The sequence below is a fragment of the Clupea harengus genome, chromosome 15 (assembly GCF_900700415.2).
Source record: "Clupea harengus chromosome 15, Ch_v2.0.2, whole genome shotgun sequence".
Classification (NCBI taxonomy): Eukaryota; Metazoa; Chordata; class Actinopteri; order Clupeiformes; family Clupeidae; genus Clupea; species Clupea harengus.
In genome coordinates, this window is record NC_045166.1 from 14,581,781 (window position 1) to 14,594,613 (window position 12,833).

The window sequence follows — 12,833 nt, forward strand, 5'->3', positions numbered from 1 at the left end:
CATCTGACTCCTCACCTAAGCTTCACCTAAGCTTTAAAACCCCTCAATGCTTGCAGGACGTCTTCAGACAGGTTACTTTATACAGCACTTCTAATACACACTCTAACTGAGTGTTCTAACATGTCCAATTACACTGTACTGATACTTTTCAAAAGTACTTTTCATGTACTTTTAAATGCCAGCACGTTGGAAATGATTTTTTAAGAAAGAAGTAATTATGTTGACAATACAAACGTACCTGTTATGTATGTCATTAACAATCAATTCGATCAATCCTATTCAAACATACCTGTCATGTATGTTCACAATCAATTCGATCAATCCTATACAAACATACCTGTCATGTATGTTAAGAATCCATTCAATCAATCCTATACAAACGTACCTGTCATATATGTTAAGAATCAATTCGATCAATCCTATACAAACGTACCTGTCATGTATGTTAAGAATCAATTTGATCAATCCTATACAAACGTACCTGTCATGTCTGTTAAGAATCAATTCAATCAATCCTATACAAATGTACCTGTCATATATGTTAAGAATCAATTAAATCAATACTATACAAATGTACCGCTCATGTATGTTCTCAATCAATTTGATCAATCCCATACAAACGTACCTGTCATGTATGTTCTCAATCAGTCCAATCAGTGTTAGTGAAGCCGCACAGACATTTATGCAGTTATCTCTTCCCGGGTAACACATTCAGATAGGACTGGATTTAAAGATCCCATAGACCATAATAGAATTACAACAGAATAGAGTGTATTAGAGCTGAAGTGAATTTGAACACAACTGAGTGAAAACTAACTGAAACTCAAAGTTGAGATGAGAATAATGAGATTTACCTGTACAAAAGACTCAGTGCTGTCCGAAGCTGACCTGTTAGAGAGACTCACACACACTCTCTGCTAAAGAGACTTGGAGGACACACACTCTTATAGCTGCCTCCTCCAAGGAGTCCCTCCCTCTCTCTCTCCCTCTCCCTCTCCCTCTCCCTTTCTCTCTCACTCTCTCTCACTCTCTCCCTGTCCCTCTCCCCCTCTCTTTCTCTTTCTCTCCTCTCTATCTCTCTAATTTTTTTTGCAGTTCAATTCAAAGTGCTTTATTGGCATGACAAATCAGTATTGCCAAAGCAGTCGCAAAAAAGATACGAAATACAAGGAACAAGAGATCTAAATGTCCATGTGTAGATTTACATTGACACTCCCTCTCGCTCACTCTCTCACAGACACACACACACACACACACACACACACACACACACACACACACGCAACTTCTCAAAGTTTCAGGGAAAAGCCACACCCAGAGTCCACTGTAAATCTGGACTTATTTACGAACACACCATGTTTACAAACACACCATAACTCCCCTCATCAATGGCGCCCGTAGTGTTTGTGAGTGGTGATCCATTCTGTAATCTGTTCGACTATAAAACTGACATCTTCCTTCTGGATTGAACCCGTAACCCATCTTCAGCAGATTACGGTTGAAACGTGTTGGTGTGGAGGAAAAGTTTGATAACGCTGATGCTTTGAAAACTCTGATGAAACGTAAACTACCATGCAGAAGGCTCCCAGATTACCATGCAGAAGGCCATGGGTTAAAGATTTGAACTTGAGTTTGAATGCTTTGTCAGGTTTGGATTTGAACCCATGGCCTTCTGCACGATGGTCTGGGCTCAGTCCTGTTAGCTGTGGTTTATCTGAGCAGGCCAAAGTACCAGTGAAGCCAGATCTTTGCTGACTCAGGAGAGCAACATCCAGATCTCTTTGGATCAATTAAGTTGATCAATTGAGTTAAACCACACAGTGTGAGAGCGTCTCTCATGGTTTGGCTTCAGTGCAGGAAAAGTGTTCATAAATTGTTTCTCTATGAACAAGGCAGGCAAATAAATGTAGTCTTGAGGTGGTTCTGCAGCATGTGACTTTGGAACTAAATCGGCGCAAGTTCACGCTTCAACCTTACCTGATCCTTCACACCTGAAACATTCAGAGACCCAGTAAGCAGGAATCACTTGAAAAGGACCATTGTAAAGGACTGTGGTATGGATCTGTTCTGTCACCGAAATAACATGAATTCATACTTCAGGAAAAACTAGCAAAGTGTGAGCTAGGCAGTGGAGTTGGGATGGCTGGAATGTCACAATGGCCATTTGGTGGCATGTCACCATAGTGATGCGGTGTTTATCTGACAGTCTTGAAAATTATGGTTATCATGAGAGCAGGAATTGTGTGCGAGTTGCCATGGAAATGAGTGAGTTTGGTATTTTGAGGATTGCACCGAATAATTTCTAGGGATGTTGAGCAGTGTGTGATGTGTGTGTGTGTGCAAGAAAGGGAGAGGTATGTGGATTCTGGCAGCATATTGCCATGGTAACATTGTCATTACCTGCACAAACCACACTATTGTACCCTCAATTAGCTCTCTGTGACTAACTAAAATGCTTCTTTTATAATCCAGTTTATGTGTGTGGGTGTGTGTGTGTGTGTGTGTGTGTGTGTGTGTGTGTGAGTGAGCGAGAGAGAGAGAGAGAGAGAGAGAGGCAATACAAATTGTTGTGTATTTCCATATCCATTAAGCTTGGTATTGCCATCTCACTACAGGATTCCAGAGTTCCATTGCCAGAAATCGTGATGGCAGAAAACCCTAAAGAAGCCTGCTCGCTTTTCTCAAGAGCTGATCCCTCCTGGAATAACATTTATGTGTGTCTTTGTGAGATAGAGAGAGAGAGAGAGAGAGAGAGAGGAAGCAAGAATGTTTGTGTGTGTCCCTATGCATTAAACTTGGCATCACCTCTCACAACCAATAGAGAGAGAGAGAGAGGGAGAGACAGAGAGAGGGATAGAGAGAGAGAGGGTGGGAAAGAGTGAGAGAGACAAAGAGAGGGGGGGGGGGTAGAGCAGTGAAGCAGAATAAGAAGCCTGCTCTCACTCCTCTCCTTCCTGCCCTGTGTTCCTGTATTTCTCCTCCTGGGCCGATCCCAGCAGTCATGGGACTGTGGCTGCATGCTCACAAACATGAGGGAGGGAGAGAGAGAGAGAGGGATAGAGAAAGGGGGGAGAGAGAGGGAGGGAGAGAGAGAGGGGGTGAGAGAGAGAGGGTGAGAGACTGTGGCTGCATGCTCACAAACATGAAAGAGGGAGGGAGGGAGAGAGAGAGAGAGAGAGAGAGAGAGAAAGGGAGAGAGAGAAAAAAGAGGGAGAGAAAGAGAGAGGGAGGGAGGGAGAGAGACAGAGAGAGGGCGTGAGAGACTGTGGCTGTGTGCTCACAAACATGCCCTGACTTGACAACTCCACGGGACCCTAATGCAATTACAGCTCAGATACCTTCGCCTGTTGTGTAAGTCTCTGTGGAGGACTCTCTCCCCAGACCCATGGCACTGGAGTAGAGGAGGCCAGACTTGGGAGGACTCAAAGACTCGGAGACCAGATTTGAGACCAGATTCAAACTCAAAGGAGACCATTACTGATTTTCTTTCACCTGGCATCATCTCCACACACACACACACACACACACACCCCTTGCCATCTGGAGGTTGGCCAGTGTCAGCAATCTCCCCGCCATCCCTGCCCTCCCTGCCCTCCCCGACATACCTGCCACTGGCCACGGGATCGCCTCCTTTTATTTATGTGGGCATCCTGTAGTTCATGCCCCAATGAAGGGACCACACATATTACATAGCCATCAGCTTATAAAGCACGCTGTAACACTGGAAAAAAGTTCACAGTTTATTTGGATGGTCCCCTATAGACTATCTACAGACACTCAGATTAAAAACACTCTTTATTTGGATGGTCCCCTACACCTATCAATGTCAGTAGTATTTAATTACTGATGTTATATGTCAGTAGTATATTTCATGATTAGATACTGCATGTCAGTAGTATTTCATGATTAGATACTGTATGTCAGTAGTAGTTCATTACTGATTCTGTATGGCAGTAGTATTTCATGATTAGATACTGCATGTCAGTAGTATTTCATGATTAGATACTGCATGTCAGTGGTATTTCATGATTAGATACTGCATGTCAGTAGTATTTCATGATTAGATACTGTATGGCAGTGGTATTTCATGATTAGATACTGTATGGCAGTAGTATTTCATGATTAGATACTGTATGTCAGTGGTGTTTCATGATTAGATACTGTATGTCAGTGGTGTTTCATTATCTGCATCAGATCAAGACTAAATGTGGCCCAAAGTCTGTGGCTATTGGAGACAGGCTGACTTAACATTGAATCATTTCATTACACTGACAGACCAACAACACATGGATGGCCTACCTGCCATAAGGCTATAGAGCTTTACTTTACTGGCTTGCAGGGTGAGCTCTGTGGTCAGATATTTTGTGGTTACACTTGACATAGCCATCGTTACATTACTAATAGATACACCATCGCATACAGTTTGATCCAGTTTTTGTCTTTGTGTCACAACCAAGGTTATTATCGTTAACGAAAACTAACGAAAAAACGAAAACTAGGTGTGATTTTTTTTTTCGTTAACTGAAATAAAAATAAAAATGAGGCTTTATAAAAAAACGATAACTAACTGAAACTGTATTGTGTCTTTACAAAACTAACTAAAATAAAATAGAATTATAGAGAAAATGTCCTTAGTTTTCGTCTTTGTCAATGTATTTCATAGATGTCAATTTATTTCATACATAGCCTTATAGTCTATCTTCCGCCATACCACTTTTAGTACACGCCCCTCACCTGGTTTCATGGCGGCAAAAATCGGGAGAAAGCGACAGAGTTCTATTTGGGATTACTTGGAACAGTAGCGTGCGGTGAGGTTCATGTCTGGTGAGGCACTTCAGAGTCAGATTTACAAATATATACACCCAATACAGTAGCTTAAATCGCCATTCAATTGGCAGCTTGCACTTTGACTACTGGTTGTTTTTCATATCAGCATTCTTTACACACACATAGTCTGGTAAGGTGGCTACATACAGTTGGCAGCTGCTAGCTTGTGATGAACTTGTGTTAATATGTGTGATTATGCACTCGTGAATATGAACTCTTACGAAGTTGCACAGGCCTCCTGAGGGTCTCCGCTGTACGTCCAAAACCAAAAACTATTCTTGAGGTTCAAAATATTTTCAAAGCAATTTGGCTTTGGGTGTGAGAAGTCGATCGAGTTATCTTCTGTCCCGTCATTTGAAGCATACCTTTTAGCTACGGCATTGGTCTCCCATTATTGATCAATTCACGTTTTGATTGAAAGTCCAGTTATGAGAAATGTTTTAGCTTAGCTATAGAATCTTCCATTTTCGTAGTCAAGGTCAAATATAAGAAGAGTAACGGCAGAACAAGCATAAACCCGACCGGTGGGCTCTCGTATGCTCCCTTTATTGAAGCAGAGGTACTGTTTGCCTCCTCTCCGTGCTTTTTCACTGCGGCTTTACGTCAAATCAGCAAGACTAAATAGGTTCTACGCATGCGCTCAACCCAGTTTGTGAGGGATTGCGCAATCTGAAATGAGGCACAGCTCATCGCTGCCTCACCGTCTCCCTGTCTCCTGTCTGTTTAAACAGGACATGCGCAAATTCTGACTGACACACGTCTGACACAGATCTTTCATAGTTGTCTTTTGTTGATGGCTGTTCATCTGTCCTAAGTGAATATTTTTTTTTAAATGGTATGTTTGGTGAGTTTTTATTACATATTATTTATTATAGCTTGTATCTTCTATTCATGTTGAGCATTTTGTTTTGCAAGCAAAAAAATGAAGCTTCCCTGACTGGCCACCCCTTGGTCTGTTGCATTCCGTGATAAAGACTAAAACTAATACTGAAACTAATAAAAACTAAACTCAAACTAAGCATTTTCAAAAAATAGAAACTAAACTAAACTAGCAAACCCGCTTTAAAAACTAATTAAAACTAAACTGAAATTAAAAACAAAAAGTCAAAACGAAATAAAAATAAAAACTAGTGAAAAATGCAAAACTATAATAACCTTGGTCACAACACATCGATAATCTAACCTTCTATTACCTTTTACTCAATCACAAACCCAACGAAGACCTTAGTTAGGACTAGATATGCTTCTCTTCTGCATATGTGCTACTATGTTATACGTGTATATACTGTACGTCTTCCATTACACAGCACTTCACAGTAGTTACAGGGTAGCAGGCGTTGCCTGTAAAGTGCTAACACTTATTTGATATTCCAGATGCCATTTATGGCTGAGTTCTGAGTTCTGTGGTCAGATATTTATGTGTGTTACTTTTACAAACCTCTTGGTACATTATTATCATTGTGTAGCAACGTGTTTAAAACTCTGAACTAACATAGCCCCTGAATATAATCCAAACACTAACTCTAACCCCTTGTTTTGGTCAAATACTAATTATCAATATGCTATTACACCACAGTTCTCCACATACTATACTGTACTTCATAGCTGTTACATTGTAACAGGTGTGATGTGATCCACAGTGTGTGGCCAGGGATCTCAGTCACCATAACTTCCACATGTCTGCCTCCGTGGTCTCCAACTCCACTCTGCTGCGCGGCAGCGGCGGTCTGCTCAGTGGTTCTGTTCTCCCTCACAGACAGAGCCACACACTCAAATCCAATTTGAAGATGTGTCAGCATCACATGGGATGTTACCGTCTAACACGCTGAAACATAAGCAGGAAGTGTCCATGGCAACAAACTGTGTTCACAACCTCGTACAAACAAACAAATAATAAATAAAAAAACATCAAACAGGGAAATTCCTTTTCTGCATACTGAATCTGGAAATAAACTGGGTATCCTTAACTATGCATGTTAGTCAAAAACATTCAGAGCAGTGAAATCACTACATCATTCCTATACCTAATGGACTGGACTGAACTGAAATCACTACATCATTCCTATATCTAATGGACTGGACTGGACTGAACTTCACAGTAACCCCGGCCAGAACCACACCTAACCCAACCCCGGCAGCATGTGTCTGCCAGGAGATCAGCTTTAGAGATGTAATTCCACAAGTTTAGACACAGCCTTTTAGAAATGTGAGTGAGTTTACAAACAGCACATGACCATCACTTAACATGACTGTGTGTATGTAGTGTGACATGAAATTATTTATAACCATTTCATTTTAGAAAAGTGATATTCAAAACTGCCCTGACTTGATAAGTGGTGTTATTCTGTGCTGTGACCACCAGATGGCATACTCTCTTTGTGTCCTGAACTAAGTGTACAACAATGGCTCCTCAGCTGATCGATCCACACTCTTCTGTGGACACATGGTTCATTCACACAACAGAATGCTTCTTTCTCCCCCAGTCTGGAGCTGAAATGTAAAAGTGAATGAATTGTTACGGCAGGCATGCCCTTCTTAGTGAGCCACTACACACTCACTGTGAGGGGAACCCTTGTTAGTTCAGAGACAACAGTGGTGGTGTGACCCATGTCATGAGTTTCGAAAGAGAAAGCATTGTCACCACTAATTTGACTCGAGGTATGGCTGCCTGCTGAACCCACGTGAAGAGAAGATTCTTACTAGAGGAGAATCAGAAGATCCCCTTGCCCTTGCCAGATTTCATCCAATGGTGAACCATGCTCTCACAGGCTTGACTTTTTTTTTCTCCTAGTAGAGTTTAGGGATATGTGGTTTATCAGCACATTTTATCACGATTCAGAGGAATTAAACCCATGATGTTAACTGTTTGCCAAATTCATGCAAAACAAGGTTCTGCTGGGATCTCCTATTCACTAGTAAAGCACTGGAACCAACTAAGCCACAGAGCCATAGAAGCTCTGAATTAATTGAGATCCCAGAAGATGCAATTACAATTCAAGTTTCAAGGTATGAAAGTGAGGCATTTAAACATGTTTTTCTTTTTTACTTCTTGGACATACATAAGGCTCTGCTGAGATTCAAACCCAGGATCTCCTGTTTACTAGACAGGCGCTTTAACCATCTAAGCCACAGCGCCATAAAATTGTCATGTGGCTTGACTTCCCACAACCTCCAAATAGAGTTGAAATTTAAAGGTAACCTGAGACAAACATTGACAGCAGGTGTAACTGCAACTGATGATCAGGAGCTATGCTACTTTACCATCCTAAATACTCTCTCAGGCTGCCAGTTTATAAAAAACTCTTTCATTTTGACAGCAGAGATTAAGTTATTCTCTCTGTGTGTGGAAATGTTTGTCTTTTTGTTGTTGAAACAATAACATATTTGCTGCTTCTGTATGAAATTATGCATGAACTTGAGTGTGCTTTTTTTTACATAGATCTGTGTGTATTCTTTTAGTATGTGTATGAGGAACTGCTGGGATTTGAACCTTTGTAAGTTTATGTGCGTGGGTATAGACAGCGCCATAGAAGTTCCGTATGAATTGAGAACCCAGAACATCCAATAAGAGTTCATTATTCAAGGTACCACAAGGCAGGCATTTGAACATCATAGAATCATGGTTTTCTTTTTAAACATAAGGCACTGCTGGGATTGGAACCCATGATCGACTGTTTACTAGACAGGTGCTTTGACCAACTAAGCCACAGCGCCATAGAAGCTCTGTATGAATTAATATATTCCAACATAAGGCACTGCTGGGATTTAAACCCAGGATTTACAAAACAAGCGCTTCGACCAACTAAGCCACAGTGCCATAGAAGCTCTGTATGAATTGAGATCCCAGAAAATCCCATTAGAGTTGAAGTTTCAAGGGACCATAAGGAAGGAATTTAAACATCATAGAATCCCAGAAGATCCCATTAGAGTTGAAGTTTCATGGTATGAAATGAAGGCATTTAAACATCTTGGAATCATGGAACTCCTTTTGCATGAAGATCCCCGAAGACCTCAATAGAGATGGAAAGTCATCGTAGCACAAGATTGACAGCATGTGTAATTATAACTTCTAATCAGATAGGCTACGTTATCACCTGAGCTGTTTTCATAGGCTCTAGTTGAAAAGGGTTTCTGTCATTCTGAGTGAGAGGATGCCTGAAGTGCGGTGTGTATATTTTTGTGTGCATGTGTCCGAGTGTGTGTGCATGTGTTCGAGTATGTGTGCGTGTGTTCGAGTGTGCCTGCATGTTTGTTAATTACTGGGTTGTGATAAAAGTGATTGCTAGGCAGGAAGGCCATAGCCATGACCCTTGCTGCCATGCATGTGTGTGTTTGTGTGTTTGTGTGTGTGTGTGTGTGTGTGTGTGTGTGTGTGCATGTGCGTGTCTGTGTGCGTGTGTGTGAAGTCTTTTGAGTTGTTCATCCTGATTCATACAGGTATGTATTCAAGTCTCATTGTCTGGTGTAGACTAATGAGGTCTGTGTGGGCATGTGTTCATTTGTGTGTGCACGTAATTTGTAGAGGTGGTAAATTCTCAAATATATGTGTATAAGTTTCTCAACATATTTCTTATGTTTATTGGTGTCTAAACCATCATTGGCTCGGTTTCTGTGGGAAGAAATGAATGAGTGGACTTTTCAGTATGGAACTAGCATATGGTGATTTTAGTGTAAAACTATTTCAATCACCACCAACAGCCCAATTGGCACTGATAAAAGCTTGCTAATATGCTATAACTGGCATCTTTTGACAAAATAGTCAGCGAATTTCATTTTCCCAGGGTGTTCCGACCCGAACCATAAATTGCATAGTGCATAGTCTGGCCAGCAGCTGTGTTTATCTGTCTTTCCTTCAGGCCTCAGCCAGTGTTTTAAAATAAGTCCTGCATAGGAGCTCTGTGTGTTCTTTTACTCCCTTAGGTACCACAGGTCCAGGTCAGTCATGTCTTCAGTCAGTGTCCAGCACTCAGGAAAGGGCCAAGGGAAGAGTGGGATACTGTATGTGGCTCTGTAGCTGATGCTCACTCTCTTATAGCAATGTAAATATAAATGCATCGACCGCAAAGGAGAGGAGAGTAGAGGAGAGGAGTGGAGAAGAGAGGGTGGTGATCCCATGAAATGAGAGGGTAGGAGAGGAGAGGAGAGGAGAGGAGGAGAAGAGAAGAAGGTAGAAGAGGGGAGGAGAGGGGTAGGGAGGTGAAGAGAAGAGGAGAGGAGGGGGGAGGAGGAGCAGGAAAGAGAAGTGAAGAAAGTGCAAGTAAGTGCTTCCCCTCATGAAATGACTGTGCAGCTCAGGAGATGGTAAATTCTCTCTGTAGGATGTCTTACAGAGGGAATTTCTGATTTGCATCAGACAGTACTGTACTTTTGTCACTGAAGTAAAATCAGAGATAGACTCCCAATGTCAGTTTCTGAATGTGGTAGCATTGAGGTCATATCCTTAGGCACCCTTAGGCATCCTTAGGCATACTTACAATTTTAAGAGTTTCAGGTGTGTGTTGTATATGTTTCACAAACCAAAATGAAGAACTTTGTAATGTGTTTATGTATGACATGCACTATATAAATACAATAGTCTTGCCTTGTTTAGAACCGCCCTATGCTTTCAAGCAGGTTAACCTTTGGTTGGATTTTTTCCCCGACTAATGATGAGATCAGTTTCTAGATAGAAGCACCACGTGACCGAGTGACATACTCTTGGAGATAGTGGATCAGTTGGTGTCTTTCAGTGCTGGACAGAAGTCTCCATTTCAGGCACATATACACAGCTGATGACCAGGCCTTCTTATGTCCTGTGTCTGTGTAACCTGAGACTGCAGATATAGGGGAGGGGGGGGGGGGGGGTGGCAACTGGACCCTGAGGCATCCATCACTGGATTTATTTTGGGAGTTTTTCCATGCAACTGTCACATCTGTTCTTGTTCTATGGGCTGGCAAGCTTCACAGCTTGAGTTCTATAAAGCACATTGACACCATTCTTTTTATGAACAGACGAGGAAACAGGAGAGCAAAGATGAGGGAAACAGAGGGAGAAAGTGAGGGAAAGAGAAATTAGAGAGAAAGAAGAGGGTGGAGGAGAGGCAAGGAGAAGAGAACATGCAGGTGGGGAGGAGAGGACAGAAGAGGAGAAGAGAGGAGGGGACTGAAGAGGAGAGGAGAGGAGAGGAGAGGAGAGAAGAGGAAACAGACCAGTCAGGATGACGAGTTTAGGAGGAGGAAGAGAGAAATTAGATGAGAGGAAAGGAGAGGAGAGGAGGAAAAGAGAAATTAGAGGAGAGGAGAGGAAAGGGTAAATGTGGAGAGAGGAGGAGCAAAGAGAGGGAAGAAGAGAATAGGAGAGGACAGGGGGGTAGAGTGGTGAGGAGAGAAGAGAAGAGAAGAGAAGAGGAGAGTGGAGTAGAGAAGAGGAGAGGAAACAGTTGAAAAGATGAGAGGAGACCTGACCAGACAAGTGAAAGGAGGATTATGGGATGGTGGAAGCTTGCCATCAAACAAAGCGGCTGCATTAGTTAAGCAGCAGCGATAAGCCTGGATCTCTTTCTCTCCCACCCTCTCTCTCTTTGTCTCCCTCCCTATCTCTCTCTCTCCCCCTTTCTCTCTCTATGTCACTCTGTCTCTCTCTCTCTCTCCCTCTCTCTTTATTGTCCTGGCGGTGGGCCCAACCTTGCTATTCCATAGACCAGGCTACTGTATGGGTTCCTCCTCTGCAGCTTTCATTCAACCCACTCAGACAGCCTAGCTAGTTGCTCAACCGGTTCAGATCCAAGATCATGTTTGGCCCACATCTGGCCCGTATCTGGCACAGGGCCCGGGCCAGACCTCTGTCACAGTTAGCTGCAGTGTAGGAAGCCACCACAACAGATTGGCAGCCACGGTCATGGGAACCGGCAGGGAAAGTGGGTGAACCAATGCTGTGCTGTCTTTGGTTCCATCTTTACCTTACAGTGGGAGAGAGCTGATGCCCACGTTCCTGGTCCAAGTGTTTTAATGTGTGTGAGTGTGTATGGCAGCCTCTATACTCAAGGTGTTTTACTCAGGAAACAGTAAGGACGAATACATATGCATGAGCAAGAATTTAAAGAGAAACTGAAAGTAGAAAAGAATGATGAGAGATAGACACCAATTCACGTGGTGATGAAGTACTTTTCACAACTTAAGTGTTTTTGCTCAGGCCAAACAAATGATAAATCCATCATAAATGAAGCAATGATTTTTTTTACGAGAAATAAAACGAAATAGAAAATAATTTAGGTCTACTCCTTCTCATCTAATGAATCCAGAAGAAATGTGACAGAGAGAAGGAGACGGGTGTCTCTGAGGGACAGAGACGACTAACGGCCTCTCAGTCACTTCATTTCATCTCCCTGACCCCTCACTTGTAACCCGGGGCAACAGAGGGTTCAGCTATCTGATGGGTCAGGTCTGAGCCACGGTCTGTGGTTCTCTGGTACTAGATGCAGTTGCTTTATGGGTCATTGGGTTTACTACCTGCCAAAGCCCGTCTACTTCCCACTACCGTGTTCCATCTACAGAGGTCAAGATGTGGTTTATTACGCTGTAACTGTCTGAACCATCTGTTCTCACTGGATTGGTTATCACAAGACAGCCGTTTCACGGTCAAGGGTCTAGGAACCTTACAGTCATATTTCACTGAGCCTTGGATGACATCGGAAGCAAGGAGGAGCCTTCAACAAACGCATTTCAAGAGATGAGACGCTTTAATGGATTCAAGTTTCAGGACTCCTTGACTTCCTTCCATAGGTGCTGCTGCTGCACACATCCATATAGCAGGCAGCAAAGCGAGAGGCTCATGTGTATTTTGAGTCTGTACTCTGTGTTGTGTTTGATAAAAATAGAGCTGAGGTTGACCCTCTTACCTACCTCCTTCTCAATACGCGTCCATGGCAGGGGAAATCTTATACAGTATATATACTCTTATACAGTATATATACTCTTATACTCGTATACACTTGCTCAGGCCTATCTGTCATAGTGTGGGGATACCT

General features: G+C 42.5%; 1 non-coding gene across 1 annotated transcript; it reads right to left on the reverse strand.

Moving 5' to 3' along the window:
• Positions 1–7,889: 7,889 nt before the first annotated feature.
• trnat-agu lies at positions 7,890–7,963 on the reverse strand. The gene has a single exon. It is a non-coding gene; the product is annotated as a tRNA-Thr (tRNA).
• Between the last annotated feature and the right edge of the window lie 4,870 nt (positions 7,964–12,833).